The sequence below is a fragment of the Hordeum vulgare genome, chromosome 7H, assembly GCF_904849725.1.
Source record: "Hordeum vulgare subsp. vulgare chromosome 7H, MorexV3_pseudomolecules_assembly, whole genome shotgun sequence".
Classification (NCBI taxonomy): domain Eukaryota; kingdom Viridiplantae; phylum Streptophyta; class Magnoliopsida; order Poales; family Poaceae; genus Hordeum; species Hordeum vulgare.
In genome coordinates, this window is record NC_058524.1 from 133,686,118 (window position 1) to 133,708,804 (window position 22,687).

The window sequence follows — 22,687 nt, forward strand, 5'->3', positions numbered from 1 at the left end:
TTTGTATATAAGTGTAAGGTAAATGACATTATTATTAAACAATAATTATATTTTGACAAGGTCGTTTCCAATACTATCGCCACACAACTAGCAAATGATAACTCAGATTCAACGAAGTATTAAAAAATCTATTGCATACAACAGTAACACGATTTTGCCAGATGGAACCACAAGTTAGTCACACACATATTATCTTCAAAGAAACTAATTAATCACTTTTGAATTGGCCTAGGTAGTACTAAAACACGAACCTTGCATAGAAGTTCTTTTTGAGGAAACCTTCCATAGATGTTGAGGAAGACCTTGCCCTTGAATATTAGGTGAATTGTGTTTTTACTGTATAAACTTACATGACGTGAACTTCAATGGTTTGCATGTTGTAGTCATGCTTAGTTTTCACAATAAATATTTTTTTAATAAGACATTCATCTAATTTGATAGCAAAGTGTGCAAACCAAAAATACGTGTATAATAAGGCTCCATACTATGTACATAGTGGCGGAGGACGAATGTTTTTTGAGGTGGGGCGGATTATGAAGCACATAACAAAATTTCATGCCCGATAAAAATAGGCCTTACAACTATCAATGCACAAATCCTTTTATTTGATCCTAGAAACAATAACCCAATATAATGAATATTGGAACATATTTTGATAGAAACAAGCTACAAAAATATCCATAATAAAGCTAATGTGATATAGAAAACTTGGCCATGGAAGTTGTCTATCCATTTTTACTGACAAGTAGAGAACACCGTAACATCATGCGCCAAATCTTGCCCGTTGCTGGCCGCCGTCGTCTGATTGGCTGTGGCCGCTGCTGCTGCCTGTTGGTGCTAGCAGCTCGCGCCAGGACGAGTGTCGCGCATGTTGACCTGCGGACACTGAACGCCGCTAGCTGTTGTAGGGTTCGGAAGTGATGACATAGTGTAGTCGAATGTGCATGCAGACCAACGAACAAATGCAACTACTGGATTGTGCGTGAGCCCTTGCTAGTTGTCTCGCCCAACAACAGATAGACGAAAGGCCTTCACCATTTCTCCTTTCTTGCGATGCGACTTAATTCCCTTAAAAAATTAGCGATCCATCTGACCTATACATATATACGTATGTATGGCGTTTAGCAGGAAATTAAGGTAGGGCGAGCGCCCAACCTCGCCCTACCGAGAGCTCGGCCTGTGTATGTGCATGTATAAGAACTCTCCAAAAAAATCATTCTTGATTATAGCTGATCGTGTGCCTCCCTTCACATGTATTCCTATTTAATTGCATAATGCTAGTGCTGAAAATAGCAATGCAACCAAGTCATGTGGTCATCACCAAGTCACTAAGCAGGTACATATAGGCTTGTAATCCAGATGACAATGATTTCATAATAGATAGTTGGTATAAATATTTGTGAAAATTTTCTTATTTGCATAAAATGAAATCTTCTCAGGTTCATCAATAATATCTGTTTCATTTCTTGAAAAATAGGATAAAACTGAAGTCGTGTTGTATTCAATGAACTCGAGAAACAAAGACAAGTCGGTGGCCAAAGGAACTTTAGTGAGTAAAGAGAAAACATATGTGCTTGGAGGAGACATGCTTGGAGTGCAATACGTTGCAGTTCTTGTTCGTGGCTATACATATCTTGTAAATGAGAGACTAGTTAGACCATATGAAAATTTCCAAACAGTAAATGATGCTTTTGGTTCTGTTATTGCTTGGCCTCGTTCACATGTAAGTATGTTTCCATTCAAGCATTGTGTATGATTCACTTTGCACATGTGTGATAAGTTATTTATCAAGAATATTTGTTGTTTTTAGGTAAAAGTAGTTAAGCCAACCACTCCAACACAACCGCAAAGCATTGGTATGATAGTTTCTTATAATTTCATCAAAAATCTCTTATCTTCCACTTCTCTATAAGCATATGTTCAGGTAAACGTTGTTCATCTATTTTTCAGGGCGATGATAACTTGAAAAGGAAGTGCATTAAAGGAGCTAGGAGTAGTTGAGCAGTTGACGATATGAAAAGGGAGTGCATTGGAGGAGTTGCGAGTAGTTGACGAATCTATCTTTGAATGAACAATATTATGAATTATGTATAGATTTTTGATTCATAGAGAAACATGGTTCTTCTTTATAGGATATTTTCTTATTTATTTGCACAAGCACAATTTTCATATAAAAGTTTGGTATTATTCAGTTCTGAAGGCCTCGTACTTTATGTGGAGACATTGTTTCTGCTAATTAATGCATTGGATGTTATTACTATTGTTGCTATTCATGTGCAGCCATGACATTATACAATAACTGAATTTGAAATGATGGAACAAATTCAAAATAAATCAATTACCATTTCAAGTAAAATATTACATTTGTAAAAAGAAGTTTTAAGTATATTTAGAGAAGAGTATAAGAGGCAAATGATGGTTAATGGTAGAGATCGTACGAATTTGAAATGATGAAACAAATTCAAAATAAATTGAATAATGTTTGAAGTAAAATATTCCATTTGCACAAAAAGGCTCATGTATATTTAGAGACGATTGTAAGAGGCGAATGAAATGTGTCTATGTGTATAGAGACGATTATAAGAGGCGAATGAAACATGTTTACGTGTAGAGACGTAATATGAGCATGCCTAATATAACGTCTCTACATGTAGACATGATTTTCAACGTCCCTAGAAAGCGTCACATGCCATGTAAGACACGCTTGGCAAGCGTGTCTACATGCTTGAGACGGTTCGTGGGGATACGCTCCAAGGACGCTTTACTAAAACGGCTCTATAGTTGGCTAGAGATGAAACAACACGTCCCTAGGTATGAAATTGAGCGTGCCTACCGACATGTTTTGTTGTAGTGTGGGGATTATATAATATAGTAACTATTATCTATAAGAAATATTTTCTTTTTTGTTAAGTTTTTTGCTGAACCTAATTAAATAGTTGCTACTGGTATTTAGCTAATTTGTTAAGGTATTTCTCATATTCATATGGCAACGAGATTCTAAATGTGCATATTGGCATGTGTATAAGGACATGACCTTATATGGCTTTGCTTAGTATAAAAATAAGGCGACTTTCCGCCGTGCCACATATAACCAAGAGAATCTGAATATTCTCGCTCCTTTTCTTATCGAGAAAATAGATTAATAACAATCCAACACAAGGATTGAATAAGTGGACTCTGTTGTTAGAGCTCCAAAATGGAATAAAGGACAAGGGTTGGACCCTCCTGCCATAACCTAGTTTCTTCCCGTGAAAAGAAAATCAATACCCACATCATTATATTTTTAGTAGGCCGATCAATATAAGGCAACCAAATAAACGAGGAAAAGATCATGAAAAAGTGAAATGACGGTCCAAGTTGGCGTAGAGTATAGAGCCTCTTGCAAAGTCATAATAAAGATACTTCAAAAATCTAGAATGCGAGGTAAGATATAACATAGAAAGTGTAAATGCTTGATAAAAGTACATTGCTAATGCATGACTCAATCACTCACACAGTAACCTCATGATGCACCTACGCCATCTCTATCTATCGACGCAGTGTTTGCGGCTAATCCCACCACGTGGGGATTGTGACACCATAAATAGACAACGTATTTGTGATGGCTCTTGTGACGCACCAGGTGATCCCCGGTCCACAACGCCACCGCCGCTCCCTCCACATAGCTCCCAAGCCCCTCATGTCAAAGTTATCTGGGAGGGGGTTATATCGCATATTCACATAGAAGTTATCCGCTAGGAAGATAAGGAAGAAGAAGAAAAAGAATGAGAGGAAAAAGGAAAATAAGAAGAGAAAGAAAGAAGAAGAAGAGGAGAGGAAGAAGAGGAGAAATAAATAAGAAGAGGAAAAAGAAGAAAAAGAAGAGGAGAAGAAGAAAGGAATAGAGAAGAAGAAGAAAAAAATAGAATATTTTCTATTTTTTTCTTCTTCTTCTCTATTCCTTCCTTCTTCTCCTTTTTTTCTTCTTTTTTTTATTCGATCGCTTCTCTTCTATTCCTTTCTTCGTCTCCTCTTTTTATTTCTTCTTTTGTCTTTTTTTTATCGGGTATGTCGTTGTCGATATACCCCCTCCCGATAACTTCAACACGAGGGGGGGTCGATATACCCCCTCCCCGATAACATTATTTTCCCATGTATGTATGTCGTCGTTGTCGATATAACCCCCTCCCAGATAACTTCTACATGAGGGGCGGTCGATATATAGCCCCTCTCGACCGTGATAACTTATACCACGGGAGCACCCCCCCGGCCCTCTCGCTCGACCAAAACTCTCGAGGACACCGAAACCCTAGAAAAAACGATGTTGGTCTCCTAACCCCTCCCGCCGCGCCCCTACCCGACAAACTCTCTCAAGGCCACCCAAATTTACCAACTTAAAAGAGTGTTGTCGTCGAGGCCACCCCAAACCCTTGAAGCATTGTCGAGGCCACCCCAAACCCTAGAGAAGCAGCGTCGAGGCCACTAATATGATTCCTTATTGTGATTAGCTAGCTAGTTCTACGTCTGCCACTAATACTGTAATGCCCCGAACACACCAGCCGGCAATCGTTACTCCTGGCAGGATCTAGACTGGCCCCACATATCAATACTAGTCTTTTCTGCGCACTTTGTCCTCACTCATGCACACCTGGGATGAACTTCCCGGTCAGTCACCCATCCTAGAAGTACTCCAAGCCGAGCACGCTTAACTTGGGAGTTCTGTTTGAATGGGCTCCCGAAAAAGAAGGAATTCCTTATTATTATGAGTAGTCTATCATCCCTAATAAGCCAGGCTATCACATACACCACCACTCAGAGGAACCGACGTCCTCGTCGGGCCACATTATTATGAGTAGTCTATCATCCCTAATAAGCCAGGCTATCACATACACCACCACTTAGAGGAATCGACGTCCTCGTCGGGCCACAGGAGTGTTCCCTCTTGGTACAAACGTCTCTGCATCCAGTCCAGTACATGTACCATGCCGTGTGCCACGACGGGTCACAAACGTCATGAACAACATGACCGCACACCTGTCCGCAAACATCTGTGTAACCGCGAGGGTCGGCTCTGATACCAAACTTGTAACACCCCGAACACACCCGCCGGCGGTCGTTACTCCTTGCAGGATCTAGACTGGCCCCACATATCAATACTAGTCTTTTCTGCGCACTTTGTCCTCACTCATGCGCACCCGGGATGATCTTCCCGGTCGGTCACCCATCCTAGAGCTACTCCAAGCCGAGCACGCTTTACTTGGGAGTTCTGTTTGAATGGGCTCCCGGAAAAGAAGGAATTCCTTATTATTATGAGTAGTCTATCATCCCTAATAAGCCGGGCTATCACAAATATATCCATCTGTCATGTTTGAATAATAATTGCCATGTTGTAAATATTTGCAGAAACTATGGAGATGTTGGGGGAAATAATCGCAAAAGGAAGTGATGTCGTCTTGTCGTTTCTCAACGACACTGATGGTCTGGAAGGACAAGGTGAAGAAGAAGGCTATGATTATGATGGCTCGGTGACCCATTAATGCCGGTACAAGAAGAAGGCTATGATTATGATGGCTCCGGTGACCGAACAGAGTCCGGCAAGGTATATATATTAGTTAAGCCTGTGCTGACTAGCTAATTGATGCATTCATTGTTTTTGTATGTACACATATTAATTAACTCTCGTCTTTCTTCTTTTTCTAGCCCTCCGGATCGAGCACAACTTCGGTAAAGAGACAAGGCCCGAAGAAAAAGTTGCGCTCGGATGAGAGGTTTGAGATCACAGCAATCGCACGCGATGGCAAGCCGATTGAACCGTACCGGACAAAGGAAGCATTTGCTAATCAGTGCGGGGTTCTTGTTAGGGACAAGATCCCGATCAGTATCCAACAATGGTTAAAGCCTAAGAAGGAAGACCCTGAGGTGTCTTATGTCTTCGATATGCAGAAAGAAGATCTTTGGACAACGCTTAAGGAAAATTTCACCCTACCGCGAGAGGAGGATCCGGAGAAGCTAGTTATAGAGCAATTGATCAAGTCTCATGCTCTTAAGAAGATGGCAGAACTCTTCAGGAGGTGGAAGACTGAGCTGAAAACGTTTGTCGACAAAGAAATTACACCAGAATTCACCGGCCGGTTTGAGAAGATCAGAGATCACTATCCCGCATTTGTGGCCCACAAGACATAGGAAAAGAATAAGAAGATGTCGACGACAAACAAGAAAAATGCTGCGAAGAAGAAGCATCGCCATCGCACGGGGTTAGGTGGCTACCTCAAAGCCCGACCTTTGTGGGACAAGGTTGAGAATGACCTGATTGCTAAAGGGGTCGAACGAGAGACATTGAACTGGCCAGACCGTTGCCGGACTTGGTTCTTCGGGGTTGGCGGAACGTTGGACCCTGTATCAGGGAAGTGCGTTTGGACGGAAGAGCAACTGCGAATACCCATCACGAGGCTTAAGGAGTATATCGAGAAAGCGCGGCAAGGGACGTTCGTTCCAGACAGAGAGAAGGACGAGCTCACAATGGCCCCCGGGAATCCTGAGCACCCTAGACGGACACGAGGGACGCCAGTATCCGTTCCGTGGAAGGTTGGGTTTCCGAACATAGGGGGTTACAAATGCAAGGAGAGGAGGAAGAAAGTGGAGCATAGACAACTACAGGCGCTGCACGAAAGGGTACAAGGGCTAGAGGAACGAGAAGCAGATCGCAGCAAACGAACTGCCCAAGCTTCCCTTGAAGCTACCCCGCCATCTCAGCGCAGAAGTAGTGTGGCTTCCACTGAGCAGACTCAGCAACTGGAGCATGTCTTCACGGCTCCTGCTAGCTACCCCGTGGATGCTATCATGGAGTCTCAACATTGCCACCTTATGGCGCGATGGATGACATTGAAAGTCAAGGCGGTTGTTGGAGTTGTTTACCTACTGAACCTGGCACAACCTACCACGGTCGGTCAATTCCAGAAGGATATGCTTGGGTGATGGTGGATCAAATAACGGACGGATTTGAGGACCTTGAGCTTGACCACCCTATGGGTGAAGGGGAGATTCGGTTGGGTTCTTCTGTGAAGACTTCATGCCTATGGCGGTAGGAGCTCATCAACCTTCCGAACTGGACGCCTCCGCCTCCTCCTCCTCCTCCGGCGAGTCAGGGCACTCCGCCTCCTCCTCCGGCGAGTGATCAGGGCACTCAGCCTCCTTCTCCAGCACGTGGCGGCACTCCGCCTGCGCCAGTGCGCCCGAGCAGCCAGCCTCCTCCTTCTCCGCCTCGTCAACAAGGGTGGAAGAGACCCGCCGCTTCTCCGGCTGCTCCGGCACGTCGTCCTTCTCCTCCACCTCATAAGAAAGGAAAGACAGCCGTAGCCGCTCCGTCTGCTCCGGCGTCTAGCAGTACAGCTAGAGGCAGGCAATACAGATACGGTCCTTATCTGAAGACTCAAGAGAAGTTACCATATGAGAGGAGCCAAGAGGAAAACACGAAGATCGTGCAAGCCGAAGTGAACAACTTCTTTGAAGGGGTGAAAGCAAAGAAACATCCACCCCCGGAGGAAAAGATAGATCCGGTAAAAGCGTAGCGTACTCTGGCTGCCCTGAAGAAACCACCAAAGTCTCCGGCGAAAGGAAACTATGAGCGCATTATTACAAAGCCATTTATTGAAGCGGAGCGCTCGGGAAGTACTGTCAGTGGTCAAAGGTTAGCTGAACGACGAGCTGGGAAAAAAGTTGCCCAGCTCGGTGAACAAGCTAACCAATCGTTCCCCCCGCTCAACGTGTCTAGAAATATCGTCACTAATCATCCGGGGATCTTGTTGCCTGGTACCAATCCTGCAGATTACCTGCCCGACGATGCACATTTTGATTTCTTGGAGGTGGACGAACACAAATACGTGTACGGGAAGCCTCTCGTCAAAGATGAAAGATCTCTAACAACGATGATGCGAAGATTCCATGATTGTTACATGAAAACCTGTAGAGAGTCTGAGGGGAGTAATATTTTGATAGTGAGAGTTAGAGAGGAGCATGACGTCGTTGGAATTGAACTATTGAATGTCCCATTTGAGGAGTTCTTCCCGTTTTTCAATCTAAAGGCCCTCGATAAATTAATGATCACTTGCTACTGCCTGTAAGTAGTACTACTTCTGTCATTAAGTCTCTATATATAGGTCAGCTCTTTTATTGCATGTATTTTTAATTATCCTCACTATATTATGCAGATTGAATATCGCCGAATTGAAGAAAAGACAAATCGGTGATATTGGGTTCATTAACACAAATCTCATAGATGCATTTATGGTTGAATTTCAGGCCAAAGATACCGAGGCCAACCTGCTACAATCATTTGTATTGAATCAAAACAAAGCTATAATACTCTTCCCTTACGAATTCCATTGAGTGTTACTGTCTTGTGCATATTCGGTTTCCCTTATTAGTCAAGGTTATAGTAATGTAATTGATGAGTTATGCATGCGTGCGCAACTTCCACTATATTCTCCTAGAGATTAAGCTTGAGCAGCGAATAGTAACCGTCTTAGACTCGAGATGAAAAGATCCCAAGGAGTATGCGGACATGACTGAAATTCTGCAGAAGTAAGTTAAATCGATCATTATCGCACCATATCGGCAACTTTGTTCATTTGCTGATATCAAGTAATAGTTTTCTTTGTCTGGCAGGGTTTTGAAAAATTCACCTCAAAAACTCCGGGACTGTCGAAGAAGTTGCAATTTAGACACCCAAAAGTAAGTACTATAGTAGCATGTTCCACGCATCTCCTAGTGATTCAAGCACTAGTTTGATCAATACCATTTAGCATGCTTGCTAACTATCAGTTTGATTGACCTATATTTCTTATAAAGTGATTGTGGCAGGAACCAGGGAATGATTACTGTGGATACTACATTTGCGAGTCCATCCGCCACATGACCTGTGAGCGGGACTACTCTGACAAACAATATGAAATGCGTAAATAATTATGTTCACAATTTTATTTTATTACCATCATTTGTGTTCAGTATCATTTATTCATATATATGTATTGACCCCCTTCTTCAAATTCGATATTTCGGATGCGGGATGAACTCCTACCACCAGATCGTATGCGAGGAATTCAAGAGGAATTGGTGGCATTCTTTCTTGACCACGTGATCGCTAAAGACGGAGAATACCTTGTGGACCCTAATCAGTTGGTTTTTAATTAGGAGATTATATTGTAAGCGATAATTGTATTGTATATATGTAGCCAGTAGCGTCGGATAGATATACGAGAACTTGTTGTTCGACCAATCTCTCAGAGAAGGAGAGGTGGTTGATATCACTTCTCTCTATATGCATATGTTCATGACGATCCTCAGTTTCCTTCATTTGCTTACTAGCTAGCGTGTCTAGTCCTCTCTATACATATAGTACGTAGCGTCGACCAAGCACGGAGATAAGAGAGGACACTTCTCTCTATTAATTAGCTAGATAACACAATATATGAAACACCTAAATTAACCCCCCAAAACCCCCTAACCCCCCCCCCCCTTTCAAAAAAAACAAAAACCCGAGCACCTGAAAAGCTGACGCGTGGATGCCTATTGGTCTCGGTTGGTGCCACCAACCGGGACCAAAGGGCCTCCTGCCTAGGCTCTCCACACCGGCCACGTGGAGGCCCATTTGTCCCGGTTCGTGTAAGAACCGGGACTAAAGGCCAAGGGCATTAGTAACGACCTTTTTGTCCCGGTTCCGAAACCGGGACAGAAGGCCCTTACGAACCAGGACAAAATGCCCTTTTTCTACTAGTGCTCTCCAATTAATCATACTTTGAAGGTTATTTGAAGTGTTATCTCGTTGCTAGAACGGATACAATTTGCTGAATAATAGGGCCCGTAGCATGCGGATGTTCACGCCCGAGCTTCTCTGAACCTCGTTTTGTGTTTGCTTTCAGTTAGCTAGATAGCGTCGTCAGACCGCTTCATGGGATGGCATGATCGTATGCGGGATTGGCGGCGACGTAGAAGCATCGCGCTTGACCAGGATCGTGGGATGGCACGATCGTCCACTGGGTGAGATGTGTGGGAATTAATTTCCCTGTAATCAGCGAGCCGATGAGCTCAGAATAATAGAACCAACAGAAAAGCCGCATTGGCGTGGCGGAAAACTCTTTCTGTTGGTTAAACCTCTCCTCTCTGCCACCTCCGTCCCTTCGCCGTCGGTGTTCCGGCGCAGCTTGGCAACAACAAGTGGCATCAGAGCCTCGGTGGTGTTCGATCCATCCTGGGCGCCGTCTGTGTTTGATCCGCCGGAGAGATGGCCGGAAGCAACGATGGGAAGGCGAAGGAGAAGCAGGAAGAGGAGCAAGTCGCGGGGGAGCGCGCAGCTCTAGACAAAACCCTGGCGCGTCTCTCCACAACGGAGGGATCGGGGGTGCGCATCGTCGAGCGCGTCGAGCATGGTGGCGGGGGAGGAGCACCTCCGATGATGCTCACCCGCACCAACTACACCGACTAGGCCATGATTACAAAGCTTCAGCTGCAGGCTGACGAGCTGTGGCAGGTGGTGGAAACCGGTCAGGGATCGGACCACGATGATAGGCGATCCATGATCACTCTCCTCAAGGGAGTGCCGCCGAAACTCATGTGCATCCTGGGCGCAAAGGCCACGCCAAGCAGGCTTGGGACACTCTAAAGACCATGCGCGTTGGAGTTGAGCGCGTGCGAGAGGCCAAGGCGCAAACGCGTCGGTCTGAGTACGAGTCAGTCCGGTACAAGAACGGCGAAGGGATTGAGTCGTATGTCATCCGACTCAGAACGATCATTGATGAGCTAGAAGCCCTCGGTGATCCGGTTGACGAACACAAGGCGGTGCTCAAGGTGCTGCGAACAGTCCCACGGCCATATCGGGAGATGGCCGTGGCGATCGAGTCGCTCCTGGACACGAAGCAACTCTCCCTCGAGGAAATATGCGGCCAACTCCTCGTCATCGAGGAGCACGAGCGCGAGGAGACACAAGCGCCAAGCGCGCAATTGCTCTTCACTACCGACGAGTGGCGAGCCCGCGAGAAACTGCTTGATCAGGCTGGTGGATCTTCAGGCACTAGAGATCGCCATGGACGTGGAAATGGCAAGCCCAAGAATCTCCAAGGTGGCGGTGGTCGTGGCCAAGGCGGTGGCCGTGGCAACGGTGGTCCAGCGACGCCCAAGCGCAAGGGGAACTATCACTACTGTGGAATTATGGGGCATTGGCTGAAGGAGTGTCGCAAAAGGGAGAGGGACCAACGCACACAGTCGGAGCAGCAGGCGAACGTAGCAAAGGTTGACGTCGAGCAGCCAGGCCTGCTCCTCGCCACCTGTGTGTTGACCAGCAAAGAATCTGGTGGAATCGACACGCCTGGAGGAGGGACGGAGATCTTCCTCAACGAGGCACAACTCATGCCGACGGCGACAAACGACGACCGCTGGTACTTTGACACGGGTGCCAGCAACCACATGACAGGGCGGTGCGACATGATCTCGGAGCTGGATCACTCAGTACGAGGTATAGTCCGTTTTGGCGATGGCTCTGTTGTACAGATCTGTGGCCGCGGTGTTGTGTTGTTCACGTGCAGCAATGGCGAGCAACGAGCACTAGCAGATGTCTACTACATACCGAAGTTGCACACCAGCATCGTAAGTCTCGGACACCTTGATGAGAACGGGTGCAAGTCCGTGATCGAAGGGGGTCAGCTCTGTCTGTATGACAAGCAGAAGATGATGCTCACACGGGTGCGATGGACGAGCAACCGGCTCTACCCGTGGCTCTGAAGCTGGCAGCGCCTGTGTGCCTCCTGGCTGGAGTGAAGGACGAAGCCTGGACGTGGCACGCCAGGTTCGGGCACCTACACTTCCGCGCCCTTCATGAGCTCGGAGCTAGGAGCATGGTACGAGGGATGCCAACAATCGTGCATCCTCACCAGTTCTACGAAGGCTGCACCAGCGAGAAGATGCACTGCACACCCTTCCCTCGCGCATCATCGTATCGCGCGGATCAGGCACTCGAGCTATTCCATGGCGACCTCTGCGGCCCCATCACTCCAGCAACATCCACTGGTAACAAGTATTTCCTCCTCATCGTCGATGATCATAGCAGATATATGTGGTTGAGGTACTCAAGAGCAAAGATGAAGCTTTTCGATACTTCAAGAAGATCAAGTCCCGAGCCGAAGTGGAGAGCCAATCCAGGCTCCAGGCATTCCGCAGAGACAGAGGTGGTGAATTCATCTCATCTGAATTCAACTCCTACTGTGAGGAGTTGGGGATTCAGACAAACACAACGACGTCGTATTCTCCCCAGCAGAACGGAGTCATCGAGCGGCGGAACAAATCAGTGGTGGAGATGGCGCGCAGCCTAATGAAGTCCATGGACATGCCCTGCACATTCTGGGGCGAGGCCGTGCACACCGCGGTCCACATCTTGAACCGATCGCCGATGAGAAGCTTGTAGGGTGTCACCCCGTATGAAGCATGGCGCAAGAAGAAGCCAGCCGTTGATTACTTCCGCACCTTCGGGTGTGTGGCACACGTGAAGCTCGTCGGACCCGGTGTCACCAAGCTCGCAGACAGGACGTGCCCGGTCATCTTTCTGGGCTACGAACCTGGCACAAAGGGTTATCACGTGTATGATCCAGTCGGCAAGCGCTTGTACATCATGCGCGATGTGCGCTTTGAAGAGGATGGGCGTTGGGACTGGAGCAAGGACGCCCAAGGTTCTGAACTCTCCCGTCAGCGGGAGCTCACGGTGGTGTACTCCGACGGAGGTATGCCCATGACAACCACGTACACTATGTCTGCAGCTCCAGAGACATCGCCAAGCTCATCAACAACATCGATCCCAGGCTCACAGTCACCAAGTTCATCCACCGGGGGCACGGAGGAGCCTGTCCCAGCCGACTCTAACACTCCACTGCCCTCAACTCCACCCACAGTCGATGCAGACGGGTGGGTGTCTGCACCCAGCGGGGAGACGTTCGATTCAGAGGGGGTGCTGTTGCGCTACAAGACTGTCGAGCACCTCATCATTCACGCTCCCTCTCGCACACTCGAGTACAGTGGTCTGTGTCTGTCAGCAGCGGAAGAACCCTCGTCTATTGAGGATGCAATGAGTGAGCCGGCCTGGCGAGCTGCCATGGAAGCGGAGATGGAGTCCATCCGCGAAAATGACACCTGGGAACTTGCTCTGCTCCCTGACTGCCACCATGCAATTGGCCTGAAATGGGTTTTTAAGGTCAAGAGGGATCCAGCGGGCAATGTGGTGAAGCACAAAGCATGTCTCATTGCAAAGGGCTATGCCCAGATGCAAGGGATCGATTTTGATGAAGTATTTCCTCCGGTGGCACGGTTGGAGACAGTAAGGCTGATGCTCGCCGTAGCTGCACATCAGAGATGGAGCGTGCATCACATGGATGTTCATTCAACCTTTCTCAACGGCGAGCTTGAGGAGGAGGTATACGTGCAACAGCCGACCGGCTTCATCGACGGCGACAATGTTCACATGGTGCTTAAGCTGCGCAAGGCATTGTACGGACTTCGGCAGGCCCCGAGAGCTTGGAATTCTAAAATGGAGGCAACGCTCCAGTCACTGGGTTTCTCGCGATGCAAGCTGGATCACGCCCTGTACCGACGTGGGAGCAGCAAAGACTATCTGCTGGTTGGGGTGTACGTCGATGACCTGATCATCACGGACACCACTGACAGTGCCATCAACAGCTTCAAGACACAGATGCATGAACTGTTCCAGATGAGTGACCTCGGCTTGCTAAGCTATTACCTAGGCATTGAAGTAAAACAAGAACAAGGGAAGATCACAGTATGTCAGTCTAGCTATGCAGCAAAGATTCTCAAAGAAGAAGGCATGAGGGAACGTAATCCTAGCTTCGTGACCATGGAGAATCGCCTGAAGGTTGGGAAGAATTATGGCGAAGCGGTTGATGTGACCAGGTATCGCAGCATCGTCAGTAGCTTGCGGTATCTGGTTAATACACGCCCTGACATAGCATATGCAGTCAGAGTCGCGAGCAGGTTCATGGAGGCGCCTGGAAAACAACATTGGGCATTGATCAGACAGATCCTTAGGTATATCAGAGGGACTCTGGGGTATGGCTGCAATTACAAGGCAGGAGGAGGAACCTCCCTGACAGGGTTCAGGGATAGTGATCATGCCGGGGATTTAACATACAGGAAGAGTACAACTGGGATAGCTTTCTTCCTGGGTCCAAGCATCATCACTTGGTGCTCTCAGAAACAGAAGATCGTTTCTATGTCCTACTGTGAGGCTGAATACATAGCGGCGGCAACAGCAGCGACACAGGTCGTCTGGTTGAGCCGACTCGTTGGAGAGATGCTTGGAAACGAAGAGCAGAAGGTGAGGCTCAAGGTGGATAGCAGATTTGCGATCGAGCTAAGCAAGAATCCCGTGCATCATGAGAGGAGCAAGCATATTGACCTGAGGTATCACTACATCCGGGAATGTGTCGAAGAGAGCAAAGTGGAGGTCGATCATGTTCGAACTCATGATCAGTTGGCAGACATATTGAGGAAAGCACTTGGGCGCGCAAAATTTACAGAGCTCCGGTGCAGGCTTGGAATCATTCAGGTGAAGGAAGAGCAACAGGATTAGGGGGTGATTTGAAGTGTAATCCCGTTGCTAGAACGGATACAATTTGCTGAATAATAGGGACGGTAGCGTGTGGATGTCCACGCCTGAGCTTCTCTGAACCTCGTTTTGTTTTTGCTTTCAGTTAGCTAGATAGTGCCGTCAGACCGCTTCATGGGATGGCATGATCGTATGCGGGATTGGCGGCGACGGAGAAGCCTCGCGCTTGACCAGGATCGTGGGATGGCACGATCGTCCACTAGGCGAGATGCGTGGGCATTAAGTTCCCTGTAATCAGCGAGGCGATGAGCTCAGAATAACAGAACCAACAGAAAAGCAGCATTGGCGTGGCGCAAAACTCTATAGTCAGTTAAACCTCTCCTCTCTCCCACCTTCGTCCCTTTGCCGTCGGCGTTCCGGTGCAGCTCGGCAACAACATTATTAAGATCTGAATTATACATCCAACTATGATCACCCTTGGAAACTAATAAAAATATAGTTTTATAGTACTTGGTCAGCAATGAGAGAAATCTATGATGTATATGTATACACGACACAACGAATACATTTAGGGGTATGATGTAAAAGAAAAAGGGACGAAATTAATCAAGAATAGATGACATTATAAAATGCGAGCAATTAGCATTTTGTACTTTAACTCATCACAATATAAATATTACGCATATGTAATATATTACTAAGAAACAACCAAGTGAAATGATATCAATATATTATAAATAAATTTATAAGATACCTTGTTTTTAGCAACATATTTATATACTAATTGAAAGCATAATAAAGCTTTTCCTCCGGGCACCCATCCATATCAACAAAATTATTGGGATGGGCGTATCTCAATTTCGTGTTTGTATTTTCTAGAGAACACAAGCCGTGTAATCACATAATTTTGTTCTGTCGGATTTGTATCCTTGCTATTATATCATTTTTTGAGGGAATATTATGTCGAATATGGATGTATAAATACTTCAAACTTTTATCATATAATTTTTGTTAAACTCGGCCATTTCTGTTAAGAAATGTACACATCCAAAGCAACTACACTTTACATGGGAGGCCAAGTGCGTTCGAGACTCTAAAGTAAAATTGAGTAAAAGAATGAAAAAAATTACTTATAAAAAAGACTTGGAATATTGTCTCCTAAAACATTTATCCCAAGAGTGAAGATACCTCTTATTCTTAGAAACAATACCAATAGACTCAAAAACAACCGAAATGTCGTATCATTTCTTAGCAAAAAAATGTCCAATGAATTCATTTCTCAAACACCTTTGATAAACTAAAGATGGTGCCCTCACATTTGCAAGGGCCATCCTGCTAGTTGTAAATAAAAGATATAATGAAGAGAAAAAAGGGGCCTATATTTGATCGGAATGTTCATTCATTCCCCTTCCGCAAATCCCGGGTACTGCATATGTCCTAGTTTCTAGCACAAGTCATGCCGAAAATTTCGGTATGACCTTTGCTAAAAAGTGGACATATGGAGCGTCTGAAATTTACCGGAACGGAAATGAATCAATTTTGCAGCAAAAAATAGGCCACTCGGATACCATGAGGATAATAAATGGAATTATCTTGACACCATCACAATATTAATTATAAAAATATAAACAGAAAATAATAAATGAAATTATCTTGACACCATCACAAGTACTAGCAAAGGGATGCAATAACCTACGGCGAATCTGAGAAAGGCAAATTGTTTCACTAGGGAAAAATATTTTGTTGCCACATTTTTTGCCCACTAGTTCAAAACAGCAAACTTTCTGCCCACTAGTTCAAAATTAGTGTATCAAACTACGGTTTCTACCAAAACACATGCGTGCTGAAATGAATTTGTAGAAACCATAACTAGATAAGAAATGCTACACATCAGCCATATGCATGCATACCAAAGCTTGCTGCCGAAGAGCACCTTGCTGGGGGGTCGGGTACCTGCTACCGAAGAGCACTGTCAGAGAGAGAGAGAGAAAGGTGGGGGGTCGGGTACCTGCCGGGGCCTCACCTCAATCCTAGCCGACAGGGAGGGGGGCGGCGCCGATGGAGAGCTCGTGGCGGATCTGCTCATGAAGGGCAGGGTGGTGGGGGTGACGGCCATGCTTGGTGGAGTCAGGGGCGGCACAGGGAGGAGTCAGAGGCGGCGCGGGGAGGAGTCAGGGCGGCGCTGGGGGTGACGGCGACGCTCGGTCGACGCGGGCGGCGGGGGGAGGAATTGGGGAAGAAACAGGGGCGGCAAAGAGATTTGGTGACTTAGCATGCGCGGCGGTTAACTCAAACTAGCGGTAGCACTTGTTTAGTTCCAGCGCTACTCCTATAGCAGTTAGCAGTTGCCCTGGTTTAGTTCTACTGCTACTGCATTAGCAGTTAGCAGTAGCGCTTGTACCGACCGAGCGCTACTGCTAACTTTCTTTACTTTATTTTCTTTATTACTTTCTTTTAATTATGTTTATTTTTATTAATTTTCTTTTATTTTTATCATTTTTCTTTCCTTTTCTGTTTACTTTACTTTACTTTTTATTATTTGTTGTTCTCTCGATCAACGACGAGTGCGTCTCCCTCTCCCCCAATGCGCGAATATCACCGGAACCATGCATGTGGTAACATATCAGTTGGCCGATAACGGTTACTTAAGTGCGTACACAAAAAAATCAAATATATAAATGTAGGTTTCTAATTAGCTACGTCGACGACATTTCACATTGAGCTTCTTCCCTTTCTTGTTCATTGCCGAGTAATTGAGCCCCTCCTTATGACTTAGACGGAGCCATGGAGTATGATCTTTCCGCCGCCATGTAGTCTTAATTCTTCTTTTCACGCATCCTTCATCGTCATCGTCATCTTCCCTCATCAGGTTGCCGTATTGGTCGTAATCTTCCTCGTTAGCGACTCCATCCATTCTGACGATGCTCCTTTTGGATCTCCTCACGACAACACGGCTGGGATTGGCCCGGTCGGTTATGAATAAGCATTGTGTCACGTGCTTAGCGTGTACCCATGGCTCATTTTTGGCGATGATGTTAACGTTCACGGGAGTGCTCTTCACGTCGTGTATAGACATCGTGGTGAAATACTTGTTTTCTCTTACGACGTCCTTGTCCATCTGACACGGAACACCGTCGGATTGTGCATTCCAGCATAGTCAAGCTCCCAGATCTCTTCGACCCTTCCATAGAATCTTTCAGTTGTGCCATTGGCGTCGATCACACATTGAACTATCACCCCGGAGTTCTGATAATCACTGTCCATGTCTTTGGCCTCCGTGTAGAACGTGTACCCATTGATATCGTAGGACTGATAGGTCGCGAGCTTGGGCGCAGGGCCATGTGCTAAGGCGTGTATGAGCAATCCGTCCGAACTGTTGGGGAACGTTGCATGGGAAACACAAATTTTCCTACGCACACGAAGACCTATCATGGTGATGTCCATCTACGAGAGGAGATTAGATCTACATACCCTTGTAGATTGCTTAGCGGGAAGCATTAACAAACACGGTTGATGTAGTGGTACGTCTTCACGTTCCGTCCCTCGAATCGTCCTACGATCCTCCCCACGAACCGTCTCGGGATCCGTCCCCATCTAGCGCCGAACGAATGGCACCTCCGCGTTCAGCACATGTATAGCTCGATGACGATCTCGACCTTCTTGATCTAGCAAGAGAGACGGAGAAGTATATGAGTTCCCCGGCCGCGTGACGGCGTGCCGGTGTTGGTGATGATCTATTCCTGCAGGGCTCCGCCCGAGCTCCGCAGAAAATGTAATCTAGATGAAGAACTATGAGGTGTAGGTTTGAGTTGCATGTGGCAAAGTTGTGTCTCAAAACAGCACTAAACCTCCAGTATATATTGGAGGATCCAAGGGGTGGGGCAAAACCCTCGGGCGCCAGCCAATGAGGCCTCCTTGGGTCGGCCGACTTGGGGAAGGGAGGAGTCCTTCTCCAATCGCACTTGGATTAAGACTCCTTCCTTATTTTCCACCTCTTTTGGATTTTCCACTTTTTCTTCATAGGCTTTCCTTGGATGACTTTGTTAGCCCATTGTACCTTATTGTACATCCGATAAACCCACATGAACCCCATGGGGCGTGGTGGGCCCACCCAGTGGGCCCCCGGAAACCATTCGTCACTCCCGGTACACTGCCGGTAATGCCCGAAAACTTTCCGGAATCCAAACACCAACTTCCTATATATCAATCTTCGTTTCTGGACCATTCCGGAAACCCTCGTGACATCCGTGATCTCATCCAGGATTCCAAACAACCTTCGGTCACCAACACATATAACTCAAGTATACTAAAACATCATCAAACCTTAAGTGTGCAGACCCCGCGGGTTCAAGAACTATGTAGACATGACTCGAGACACTCCTCGGTCAATATACAATAGCGGTACTTGGATGCCTATATTGGATCCTACATATTCTACGAAGATCTTATCGGTCGAACCTTAGTGCCAAGGATTCATATAATCATGTATGTCATTCCCTTTGTCCTTCGGTATGTTACTTGCCCGAGATTCGATCGTCGGCATCTGCATACCTATTTCAATCTCGTTACCGGCAAGTCTCTTTACTCGTTCCGTAATACAAGATCCCGTGACTTACACTTAGTCACAATGCTTGCAAGGCTTGTTTGTGATGTTGTATTACCGAGTGGGCCCCGAGATACCTCTCCGTCACACGAAGTGACAAATCCCAGCCTTGATCCATACTAACTCAACGGACACCTTTGGAGATACCTCTAGAGCACCTTTATAGTCACCCGGTTACGTTGCGACGTTTGATACACACAAGCTATTCCTCCAGTGTCAGTGAGTTATATGATCTCATGGTTATAGGAATAAATACTTGACACGCAGAAAACAATAGCAACAAAATGACACGATCACATGATACGTTCATAGTTTGGGTCTTGTCCATCACATGATTCTCCTAATTATGTGATCCCGTTATCAAGTGACAACACCTTTCTATGGTCAGGAAACCTTGACCATCTTTGATCAACGAGCTAGTCAACTAGAGGCTTACTAGGGACAATGTTTTGTCTATGTCCACACATGTATTTGTGTTTCCAATCAATACAATTATAGCATGGATAATAAACAATTATCATGAGCAAAGAAATATAATAGTAACTAATTTATTATTGCCTCTGGGGCATATTTCCAACAGTCTCCCACTTGCACTAGTCAATAATCTAGTTCACATCACCATGTGATTTTAACGAATCCAACACCCATACATTTTTGGGGTTTGATCACGTCTTGCTCGTGAGAGAGGTTTTAGTCAACGGTTCTGAATCTTTTAGATCCGTGCGTGCTTTACAAATCTTTATGTCATCTTATAGATGCTTCTACTACATGCTATTCGAAAATACTCCAAATATCTACTCCACCATACGAATCTGTTTTACTACTCAGAGTTATTTGGATTAGTGTCAAAGCTTTCATCGACGTAACCCTTTACGTCGAACTCTTTAATGAAGTCCATAATCGAGAAAAAATTCTTAGTCCACTAGTTACTAAGGATAACTTTGACCGGTGTTTTAGTGATTCAATCATGGATCACCTTTTGTACCCCTTGACAGACTCATGGTTAGGCACACATCAGGTGTGGTACACAGCTTGGCATACTTTAGATCCTACGGCTAAGGCATAGGGGACGACCTTCGTCCTTTCTCTTTCTTCTGCAGTGGTAAGCACTACTAGAAAAACAGCTATAGCTAATATGGACATTAATGGCGCACCATGTATGTGGTGCGCCACTGCTATATAGCAGTGGCGCACCAGATATAGGTGCGCCATTAGTGGCCATATTACTAATGGTGCACCTGGTGTGTGGTGCGCCATTACTAGTTTTGTCCTGGGCCCACACCCTTCCCAGACTTAGAAGTGGCGCACCAGGGGAAAGTGCGCCATTACTAGTTTTAACTAGTAATGGCGCACCACACCCACGGTGCGCCACTACTAATAAAAAAATCAAAAAAATTTAAAACTAGTAATGGCGCACCACACACCAGGTGCGCCATTAGTAACCCTGGTTATCAATAGCACATTCTTAGGAGGTGCGTCATTGGTAACCTGAGAGCAGCTAGATATTTTTGACAGCCACCTACCACACTCAATTTCCCCACTTCATTCTCTCCACCTCTACCAAGCTTGGTCTCGGCAGCCTCCTCCTCCTCACCTCATTTGCACCATAGATTCACCCAAATTAAGTGGTTAAATTTCCTTTTTTTGATAGGTAAGTAAGGGGAAAGCTTTCTTTATGTTCTAGATCTACTTTTTTCTCCCTCCAACGTACACACTTTTTATGGCCTTGATCTACGTACGTTTGTGGTGTTGCATATGTTTGTGTTTGCAGGTACCGGTATTTGAAATGCGATAGTTGCCAATATTTTGCCGGAATGTTGATTCATTTCCGTTTCGGCGACAATTTAGCACTATGCATTATTTTTGGTCCTATTTTTAGGCAAAGTCATGCCAAAAAAAATTGGTTCTAAAATATCGTTTTGCTCTACCTCGCAGGCGACCATGGTCCGCACGATGACCGAAGGCATCGTGAATAGGTTTTTGAGGTCCGCGAAGGCCGAGATGCTTCAAAAGAATGAGACAGAGATAAGATGTCCGTGTCGAAGATGCAAGCTGAAGAGCCTTATGGACACAGATTCCAGACAGGTGCGGGACCACCTACTCGTGCGTGGTTTCATGGATGGCTATCGGTGGCAAGGTGATGGAGATGATTATGAAGTCGTCCATGTTGGAATTATGCCCTAGACGCAATAATAAATATAGTTATTATTATAATTCCTGTATCAAGATAATCGTTTATTATCCATGCTATAATTGTATTGAATGAAGACTTATATACATGTGTGGATACATAGACAAAACACTGTCCCTAGCAAGCCTCTAGTTGGCTAGCCAGTTGATCAAAGATAGTCAGTGTCTTCTGATTATGAACAAGGTGTTTATTGCTTGATAACTGGACCACGTCATTAGGAGAATCACGTGATGGACTAGACCCAAACTAATAGACGTAGCATGTTGATCGTGTCATTTTGTTGCTACTGTTTTTTGCGTGTCAAGTATTTGTTCCTATGACCATGAGATCATATAACTCACTGACAGCGGAGGAATACTTTGTGTGTATCAAACGTCGCAACGTAACTGGGTGACTATAAAGATGCTCTACAGGTATCTCCGAAGGTGTTCGTTGAGTTAGTATGGATCGAGACTGGGATTTGTCACTCCGTGTGACGGAGAGGTATCTCGGGGCCCACTCGGTAATACAACATCACACACAAGCCTTGCAAGCAATGTGACTTAGTGTAAGTTGCGGGATCTTGTATTACGGAACGAGTAAAGAGACTTGCCGGTAAACGAGATTGAAATAGGTATGCGGATACTGACGATCGAATCTCGGGAAAGTAACATACCGAAGGACAAAGGGAATGACATACGGGATTATATGAATCCTTGGCACTGAGGTTCAAACGATAAGATCTTCGTAGAATATGTAGGATCCGATATGGGCATCCAGGTCCCGCTATTGGATATTGACCGAGGAGTCTCTCGGGTCATGTCTACATAGTTCTCGAACCCGCAGGGTCTGCACACTTAAGGTTCGATGTTGTTTTATGCGTATTTGAGTTATATGGTTGGTTAGCGAATGTTGTTCGGAGTCCCGGATGATATCACGGACGTCACGAGGGTTTCCGGAATGGTCCGGAAACGAATATTGATATATAGGATGACCTCATTTGATTACCGGAAGATTTTCGGAGTTACCGGGAATGACGAATGGGTTCCGGGTGTTCACCGGGAGGGGGCAACCCACCCCGGGGAAGCCCATAGGCCTTGGGGGTGGCGCACCAGCCCTTAGTGGGCTGGTGGGACAGCCCAAGAAGGCCCTATGCGCCATAGGAAGAAAATCAAAGAGAAAAGAAAAAAAAAGAGGAGGTGGGAAAAGGGGGAAGGACTCCTCCTTCCAAACCTAGTTGGACTCGGTTTGGAAGGGGAGGGTTGCCCCCCTTGGCTAGGCCGAACTCCTTGGGGGTCCTTGGACCCCAAGGCAAGGCTCCCCCTCTTCCCCCTAT